This window comes from Carex rostrata, chromosome 13 (genome assembly GCF_964058835.1).
Source record: "Carex rostrata chromosome 13, lpCarRost1.2, whole genome shotgun sequence".
Taxonomy (NCBI): domain Eukaryota; kingdom Viridiplantae; phylum Streptophyta; class Magnoliopsida; order Poales; family Cyperaceae; genus Carex; species Carex rostrata.
In genome coordinates this window covers 523,254-533,700 of record NC_135930.1, presented here as the reverse complement: position 1 = coordinate 533,700, position 10,447 = coordinate 523,254, and positions in this window count along the sequence as shown.

Here is a 10,447-nt window from a genome sequence, read left to right as displayed (position 1 = left end):
AATTTTTCCAAATTATCCGGATTATTCACGAATTTTTTCCATAACTTTTTTTTTTTTTTGCTTCCTTGTAGGACTAAGATCTCTAATTTTGATAATTCTGAATCATTTCTGAATTACACCCGAATTATTTTCGAATCACGAATTTTTGACCTCGCCGAACTGAACCCAAATAATTCATTTGTCACTATGCTCTAAATCTATTAAACCAATAGCTTCATATTAAGCTCCAAAGACTCTTTGGCAAAGAGAAAGGAACACAAAACTAAAATGCATTACTGTTTGGTACTCCCATCAAGAAGTATAGAAATATAGGTAGTATAATTGCATCCATTTAAAAAAAAAAAAGATTATATAGACAGAAATTTACATAATAATATTAACAATTAAAAAAACACTTATTAACATTCTTTTTTTCAAAAACTATAACCTTGATGTGCACTCATTTTATTGAGATCATAAATTTAGGTTCATACATAAAATTAGTTGATAGATTTCCAACCGAGCACAATCACACATTCATTAAACATGCTATATAATAACCCTCTTCCAAATTGAAACGGATGGCCCAGATTAACTCAAAAACAGTGCCTCGGGATAGCGCAGGCCAGTATTATTTGTGCGAAAAATCATAAATCCAATTCCCAAAAGAAAAAAAAACAAAATATAATAAGAGAATTATGCTTGGCCAAAAAATCCGGCCTAAAAAATATTGATCCAGATTATTTGTTGCAGTCTTTCTAATAAATCAAATTGTATTGTATTTCATCTATTTTCAAATAAATATATTCAATATTTCTAATATTTCAATACCAAAAAAAAAATTAGATTTGCAAAAAAAAAATTAGATTTGCAAAAAAAAAAAAAAAAAAAGCCAAAACCGATTATGATCTCAGATTAGAGTAGCGTGGGTTTGAGTTTAGAAAAAACACCAAGTATACCAGAGAACGGATAAAACTCTCTGTATCATGTTGAGCGGCTTGAGCCAGAGACACCGACTAACGAATTCACCGTTTTTTTTTAAGTACCATATCAATAAATCGGAATTAAATAAATACCACCGAATTTCATAAATTTAAGATTCCGCCACGTTCGCGAAATGAATTTGCGCACCGACCCGTTCCCTGACATGTTCACAAAACTATTCTGCGAACCGATCCGTTCCTGACTGACCCGCTTCAGAGACCCGTTCTCAAAATGAATTTGCGGACGGATCCGTTCACAAAATGGTTATGCGCACCGACCCGTTCGCACGATGGATATGCGGACTGACCCGTTCCCGATAATTTTTGTTTTTTTTTAATTCTGTTTTTTAATTTATGTTTTTAATTTATGTTTTTAAAATTTTGTTTTTTAATTCCTGTTTTTCAAATTCTGTTTTTTAATTTCTGTTTTTTAGTTTCTGTTTTTTAAATTCTGTTTTTTAGTTTCTATTTTTATTTCTATTTTTTAAATTTTGTTTTTTAATTTCTGTTTTTTAAATATATAAGAGGATACAAATTTATGAAATCCGGTGGTATTTATTTAATTATCTCAAATACTGACTTAATTATCATATAAAAAAATTAGAACTAACAAAAACCCACTCTCACGTTATTTGAAATACTAGATATAAAAAAGTATTTTATTTTTCACGTGTGGACCTTTTTTAAAAGTTTGACTTGACAACTTGAAGTATTATTATTTTTTAAATTTATTTTTTACCTGCAACTGAAAAACTATACACATATAGTAACGAATTAACGATTATTCTTATGCCAAGGCAATAATGGTCGCTTAAAGTGCACTTTTCTCATAACCCCTATAATTTAAAAATATTATCCAACTTATACAATATTCTTTTCATTGGCAATCATAAGTAAGATGTTAGTCCTGGTTAATAACATATTTTGGTCGGAGTAGCATTTGTTGATATTTAATAAAAATAATAAAATATTCAAAATATTCAAAATTTATCCTTCTTCAAGAATGAAATGAACAAAAAATTATGAAAAATAGTAGAAGAAGAGGACAACTTATTTAAAAATACCCAGGAAATTTGAGTACATTTGATATTTTTTATTTTATGTTGGATATTAATAAAAATGTCGGCTATATATTTTGCTGAGTACGTGTATTGTAAATACTGTTCTCTCTAGAGTCTAGATTCAGTTGACTGACTAATAACGTTGCTTCAAATTTTTGCTTGACAGGCCCCGAGGAATTATGGTTCTATTAAAAGGAGATAATTTTGTGCATAGCCTCATTTCACATCAATACCATTTTTGAGAAGAAATTGGAGATGTGCACTTGTGGTCAGATTAATTTTAATCTGGCCAGTTTTGTCAAGTTTATAACTTGGTAATAGCTAGCTAGCAAATTTTGTGGCTTCTGTTCCTGGAATGAAAATGAATTCTACATGTAGTTTCGTGAGATGTGCTTCCTTGCAATTGATCAAAGCCTCTCCTCTCCTCTCCTGTCAACTAATTTTGAAATGCGGTGGTTCACTAATCTGTGTTTTCATTATACCAAAATCTATCTTTAGCTTTTATATTAGCTTTTGCTTTATATATATTGATGCTCTAGGGTTTTTCTAGGAATGTAAGTTTGATCTATGTACTTTTGGCCTACGGGCATGAACTACGCAAAAAAAAACAAAAAAACAAAAAATGAAATGCGGTGGTTGATATGCAATTTGATTCTGTGATATAATTAATAATTATATGTGGAGTTTAGGTTCGAACATGATTCAGTTTGCTTCCACAAAACCGGTCTGGCTGGTATAATTATAATTAAAGGGCGTTAAATTATGGTTCGTGCGTGCGTTGTAATATATACGATCAGTTGCAGATGCAAAAATTTAAAAATAAACCTCACATAATCAAACATGAAATAAGGATACACATGGTCAGATATGCTTCATAAAATCTAACAGAGAAATCCATACAATTTGAGTATTTATTCTACCAGGTATACAATAAAATCCATAAAATTGAAGAGTAACCAAGGTCCAAATCACAGAGCACTTGCATGAAGCAAATCACAGAGCACTTGCATGAAGCAAATCACTGGCAGTGGCATTCTAATCGGTCTCCAACAGGAAATATATTTTTTCAGATCTCCATTCTTATGCTGGCAAAAATGAATCGAACTTGTAACATTAATTTTAAGAAAGTTTCAAACGTGATACGGGTGATATGTTCGGTACAAATTATTCTGGCCAGTGCCGATTCATACCGATATCTTTATTTTCTTTTTGCCACTGGTTTAACAAATTATTTTTAGCTATTTATTTAAGCGATGCAATAATGAAGGAAAAAGTAATCCTAGAAGATCACAAAAAACAAAAAGAAATTCGAAGGTGTCTATTTTTTTTTTTCTAAAGATGGTAAAAAAAAATGGTGATGTAGCTGGTACGAAGTGCTCAGATCGATTTATACCGATTGTGTCCCGTTTCAAAAAAATTCACAAATGATATTACGAGTTAACTCGTTTTTTGGAAGTTAATATTTCATTGCTGGAAGCTAAAGGAAGTTCAAAATCATCTCATTTCATAAAGTTACTGGATGACATCAGCCCATCATCTCAATCTTTGCGATTCTGTAATTTATGAGCTTAAAGATTGCAATCTGCTTACGTCTTTCTTATTCAGAGTGGAAAATGATACATCACTACTTCGTGCACACACCTTCTACTAGATTGCAAGTAGTGAGAAGAAATAAAGGGATGTATAGAGAAGAGAGAGAGAGAATTGTGAAAATGTATTTCATCATCAGAACTTAGTACAGAGTATGCTGTGTATATACAACCTGTACAATTATCTAACTAATTCTGTTGCAATTGTCTAACCTATACATTGTAACTATCTGCTTATATACAATAGTCTTGTTCCTGCCTGTTATAACTTCGCTATTAAGAAACCTTGTAATCACATGAGACGTATAAAATAGTGCAAGAAAAAAAATCTTGTAATCACATGAGATGTATAAAATAATGACAAAGAAAAATGTTCAGATTTTATGAACTTCCATAAACGGCACACACTTCATTAATGAATTTAAATGGTTTATAAAGTGCAATCACGTGAGGTTTATAACTGTTCAAGTCAAAACATGTTTTACAGAAGAAGCCGAGTCATGATTTTGATTCAGTGAAATAATATGCATGGAATGTCAAAATTTTTTAAAAATAACATATCCAAAATACTATCAAAAAATACTTATGCATGCTAATAAGTTCGCAATAAATATATTTATCTTTTTAATTGTTCAACACTATTTCTTTATATCATATACTCTATTACATTAATCTTTCGTCATTTTTTTAGAAACTTCTTCATTAACCAACATATATAAGAGTCAGTTTATAAGTAGTTTCTTTTTCTTTTTTTTGAAAAAGTGGGTTTTTCCCACCGATTTCATTAGAAATCAAATTGTCTTACTATAACCAGTTCCAAAAAACTGGAACTAGCACAGCTACAAAAACGAAAACAAACCAGGACACAAACTGAAAGCAGTATCACAAAGCCTCAGTTGAACCAAACCATACCGTACTGGTACACATAACAAACCAGCCAAAAATCAATCACTAAAAGACCAAACAGATACTAAGCATGCAAAACCAAAACTCCAACAGATAATAAGCAAGCTAAACAACCATCAGCTACCATTAGCTCAATCGCCTAATTGGGATCTCTGACCCAAGCATAGGGGTTATATCTTCTATCGAATCCATCTCGATGGTATCCACCTCGATGGTATCCTCCTCTAATGAAACCACCTCTTCCACTAATGGGAATATGTCCTGACAGGGATTGTCATTAGTATTTAATGGCAAAATTAAAGATAGAAGTAATAAAGAATCATCTTACAATGTTTTACACCAAAAGGTAGCTAAAGAGATAATTTTAGAACCCACCACATGCAAAGATGGAGTAGAACCATTTTGAAAACAGATTTTATTTCGCTCAATCCATATACACCATTATAAGTAGTTTCTTGATTAATCCACAATAAATTTGGTTTGGTCTTCTTCCGACTTTTACTGGACAATTCATTCAGGCTGTGCTCCAGGGAGGGATAGAAACTCCTTCATTAAAAGGAAAGGAACGGGAACGAAAGACAAAAGGAGAGGAACGCATACTGCCCATGTCGTTCACCTGTTCTTGAAAAAATAAAATCAAAAAGGAAAATGACGGAAGACGCTACTAAAAAAAAAAAAAAGTTTCTAAACTGAGCTTTACACTAAATAAAAGTTTCTAACCAAAATAAAAATCAATCAGATTTATCTGATCAATTTAAAACTAATCTAAAAAAATTTCGAAATATAAATTATGAAACTACGTATATTAAAAATGTAGGAATTTAGAAAATAAAATAATTGAGTTCGTATGGATAAATAAATAATTGAATTCTAATTAAGAGTATGATTATACGAAATTATTTGTACAAATAAATTATAGGATTTATAAGACTCGTTCATTTAGGAATTTTAGAATGTATATAATTATATAAATCGATATTCAAATTATTCGGATTCTAAATTGAATTTAACTGCAAAATTTTACGAAACTTGGATCCTAATTTACAAAAGAAACTTAATAATTAAAAGAAAATGAATTAATATTATGTACATATGCATCAAAAATTAAAGAGAATGATTTATAAAATATCATTTTTGATTCCCGTCGGAACAAACTCATATCATATACATCCATGTTTGAACATTTGTTTCTTTTGGAAAATCTCAACCGTTCAAGCCTTGCAAACACATATCTCAAAGCCATTATACTACGTTAAATATTGGAGGGGATTTAGCATTCAACTAAATTGGAATTTTAGTTCGGGTCCGCCATGCCTTCCTCATTTCTTTTTCTCTTCTCCTGTCCGCACGAAAAGAGACAGTGCCTCCATTTCTCCCTCTCTCGCTACTGCCTAGCCCCACTTTCCCACTCCTTTCGCTGACAGACCGACCCTACATATGACATTGATTCTCCTTAATGGAGAAGATAGCGCCATAGCGGCCAGAAATCCCGCCTATTTTGAGTTGGTCGCTGTATCCCTATGCACCGGACCCACGTACTCCGAACCTAGCTAGTCACTTCAGGATGATAGCTTGTAATGACCTGAGGTGAGAGACGTTGAGACAGAGTGAGAGACACTGGTCAACCACCCCACGTTCCCACCTCAGGTGACCTCGTGCTTTCAGTTCACATTTCCTTCCAAATTTGTACAACCCAAAAGAAAATCCAGTCTGATCCAAAATGTATACTGACCCTAGAAAAACACATGCATAACCCAATGTAGTTGTCAGGATGATAGCTTGTAATGACCTGAAGGTCATGAACTATGCACATAATTGACTAGATACCACAAGCTGATAGCTGGACTTAATTTAAATGAGTAAACCAAGATTCTAAATTGATTGGATCGGAATTTGACTGAAACACAAAATGATCCATTCAAATAGGTGAAATCCATAATTGACCTGAGCCCAGAAAAATGAGCTGGCAAACCCTCTTGAGCAAATGGCTATACATTGCCTCATACTTTGGATTGATGTATCTTCTGTATTTAACTGTTCTCTCTAGAGTCTAGATTCAGTTGACTGACTAATAACGTTGCTTCAAATTTTTGCTTGACAGGCCCCGAGGAATTATGGTTCTATTAAAAGGAGATAATTTTGTGCATAGCCTCATTTCACATCAATACCATTTTTGAGAAGAAATTGGAGATGTGCACTTGTGGTCAGATTAATTTTAATCTGGCCAGTTTTGTCAAGTTTATAACTTGGTAATAGCTAGCTAGCAAATTTTGTGGCTTCTGTTCCTGGAATGAAAATGAATTCTACATGTAGTTTCGTGAGATGTGCTTCCTTGCAATTGAAAGCCTCTCCTCTCCTCTCCTGTCAACTAATTTTAAAATGCGGTGGTTCACTAATCTGTGTTTTCATTATACCAAAATCTTTAGCTTTTATATTAGCTTTTGATTTATATATATTGATGCTCTAGGTTTTTCTAGGAATGTAAGTTTGATCTATGTACTTTTGGCCTACGGGCATGAACTACGCAAAAAAAAAAAAAAAATGAAATGCGCTGGTTGATATGCAATTTGATTCTGTGATATAATTAATAATTATATGTGGAGTTTAGGTTCGAACATGATTCAGTTCGTCTGGCTGGTATAATTATAATTAAAGGGCGTTAAATTATGGTTCGTGCGTGCGTCAACGAACTCTTGAGGGGTTTAACGATTGATTGGCTGGTACTCTGGTAGCAATTCACTGTGTCAATTTTCAAGTAAATATCATATCATAATTAAGGTGAAGATAGCTATTTTGAATGAAAATATCATACTCATTAACCCAAAATAATAATAGGAGGTTATATTTTATTATTTCTTTTGAATGAAAAAAAAGTTAAAGAGTGACTTGATATAACAAATAAATTAAGACAAATTAGTGGATGAAATTTACCCTTATTTCTTGATGAAATATGCTTATTCTTGATGAAATAAGTATATTAGTATTTTTTTGCGAGAATATTGAATATTATAGTGATTTTATGGATAAATTAGTTATTTTGAAAGTTTACATGGATATATCTTTTTCCAAAATTAAATTATATGTGTGAATGTGGGTTGAATTTGTATCCTCTGAGATAATCTCAACTTTTGCGTGACCAACGTGTCCGGTGCCTATTCGGGGGTCATGTAGGAGTCAGTATTATGTGTGCTTTGAGATTGGTGCAGAACGTATTTAAACAGTTGGGATTTTCCATAAAGTCACGCAAAGTTTGAGATATCTCAGAGGATACGAACTCGTAAGAACTAAGAAGTACGTTTGAAGGAGTCTGCATCGTCTGCATTAACTCAAAAGAGCATCTTTTGAGTTAATAGATATAGACCGTCCGATTGTAAACGAAGTTCATCCGGCTCCGGCCTAAAATATAGGGGTCTTTAATATTAGTGCGGAATTAATACACACTAATCTTAAAGCTAATCGGACGGTCCAGATGAATTAACTCAAAAGATTCATTTTTTAGTTAATGCAAGGATACGAATTCCTTTTGGGTGTTCATTTTCATTTTTAGACCGAACCAAACTAGTTTGGGTTAAACGGTTAGGTTTGATTTGATTGATTTTTCAAAACCGAATTATAACTTCAGTTCGGTTTGTTTTGAAAATTTTAAAAATCGAAATAATCAAACCGACTAAACTTTTATATATATTTTTTTTTGAAAAATAGTGATATGATCACTGATTCCGAACTTTTATATATTATAATATATATATATAGTTTAAGACACAATTAGACGAGGACAATTCCAATATTATAAAATGGTCCCAAAGTCTCTCTTCTTAATTAATACTTTAAAAATTTAATATTCAAAAGACGAATCGGAATACTCCAATCTCATATCTCACTAACAATGCTTCCGTGATGCGTTGGTTTATATTTTATATTGTTTAAGTTTGTTAATTTCAGAATGAAATTAAGTTCATTGCAATATATTAATTTTTGGTGCGTTCATCTTTTTATGTTTTTATTTTGTAAAAACAAACTCCAAAATTTGTGAAATTTTAAATGGACACGTTGCTTGTGAAAACAAGACAATAAAATATTCAGAATTGTCATCTGATTTTTTTTATTTCGAGATATTAATGCACTATTACAGATTATGTCACTTTATGAAGTAAAAAAATGACTATAAATCCTACTATTTTTTTACCACGGAGCTCAAGTCACTAACATAATATGTAACACAAAAAAAAAAAAAAAACCCCAAATCAGTTACAATATATCTCGGTCTTTTATATTGCCATGTACATATACCTTTGGCTCTTTAAACTGCATAAAAAATAAAATAAAAAATTATTCACGATAGTACCTCTCTGATAGAATATTAGAAAACTAAGAAAGCTCGAGAAATATATATGAAAGAATGACGCCTAAACATCAAGGACAAATACAAGTTAACTTCCATACCAAAAAAAACAAGTGGAAATTTTAGTTTCAAGCGGATGCCAGAAAAACCCGAAACAGCAAACAGGCATTGGTACCCATCAATTACTGAGTGCTCACTGTTAGAAGCGTCAAAAAAATAGAAAATATCAAGCAGCATTAAACACATTAAGGGTAGCGAAAAAATTAAAAAGGTCACTGAGAAAAAGAGGGAGGAAGTACTTCAATAGGTAATTAAGTGAAATTTCTGCTTTTATATTCTTTCTTCACAATTCCTTCAAACAACGAATCCAAACCGTTCAAACCGATATCATGTATGAGTAAGCTTGTCCAGAATTTGCTCTAATCATGTTCAGTGGTACTTTATTCTAATCATGTCTGATATTATTCTAATCATGTTCAGTGATACTTTACATATTCAATAATATTATTATTGATATTTGATAATAACTTGTGCGTACGTAGCAAAATAAATGAATAATATATACACGAAAATAGAAAATTGAAATTGACTGAAATTGAGGTTGTATATTTGGAACTTTGGAATCAGCTGCATGTTTCGATCATTTTCAAAATTAATTTCTATGGTTTTCAAAATTGACTGACTAAAAAAAGGAAGTACGTAATATCATTTTAGAGTTTTCTAAATTATTCTAGACTATTTTGGATATTCCTAAATTATTCTACCCCATTTTGGAATTTTATAAATTAATCGGGCAATATTCTAAACTATTTTGGAATTTTATAAATTATTCTAAACCATTTTAGAATATTCTAAAAAATTCTAAATTATTTGGATAATATTCTAAACTCGGACTAAAATGAACTAATTAATTATATTATAAATTTAAAAAAAAAAAAAAAAAAACCTGAATTGAAGAGTTGATCGATCAGACAGTCAGAGCTCCGTAAGGGATCCGAAAAGGAAAGAGGTTCCTAAAATAATTCTAAATCATTTTATAAATTTCTAAATTATTATAGACCATTTTGAAAATTTGTAAATTATTCTACACCATTTTGATTTTTTTTTAATTAATAGGACAATATTCTAAACTATTTTGAAAATTTCTAAATTAATCAGACAATATCTAAACCATTTCCTAAATTATTCTAAACTATTTTTTAATTTTGTAAATTAATAAGGCAATATTCTAAACCATTTTGGATTTTTCTAAATTAATCGGATCCATTTTGAAAATTTAGAAATCATTCTAGATTTATAAACTATTTTTAGTCTAAACAATATATACTTAACCTATTTTTAGTTTTGATTGGTACAATTTAACAAATAACAACATATAAATAATTACAAATTTAAATAATTTAAAATGAAATAAAATTATAAAACTTACTGTTTGTGAGACTGAGTGAAAGCGAGTGAGAGACTGAGTGAAAGCAACACTGAGATCCATAGTTTCTATAAATGAAATCAGTACGAGTTCGGAAAAAAAATTTCCGGTTTCTAATCAAAATACTGGAAAAAAAATTCTGGAATAAAACCAGAAAACTT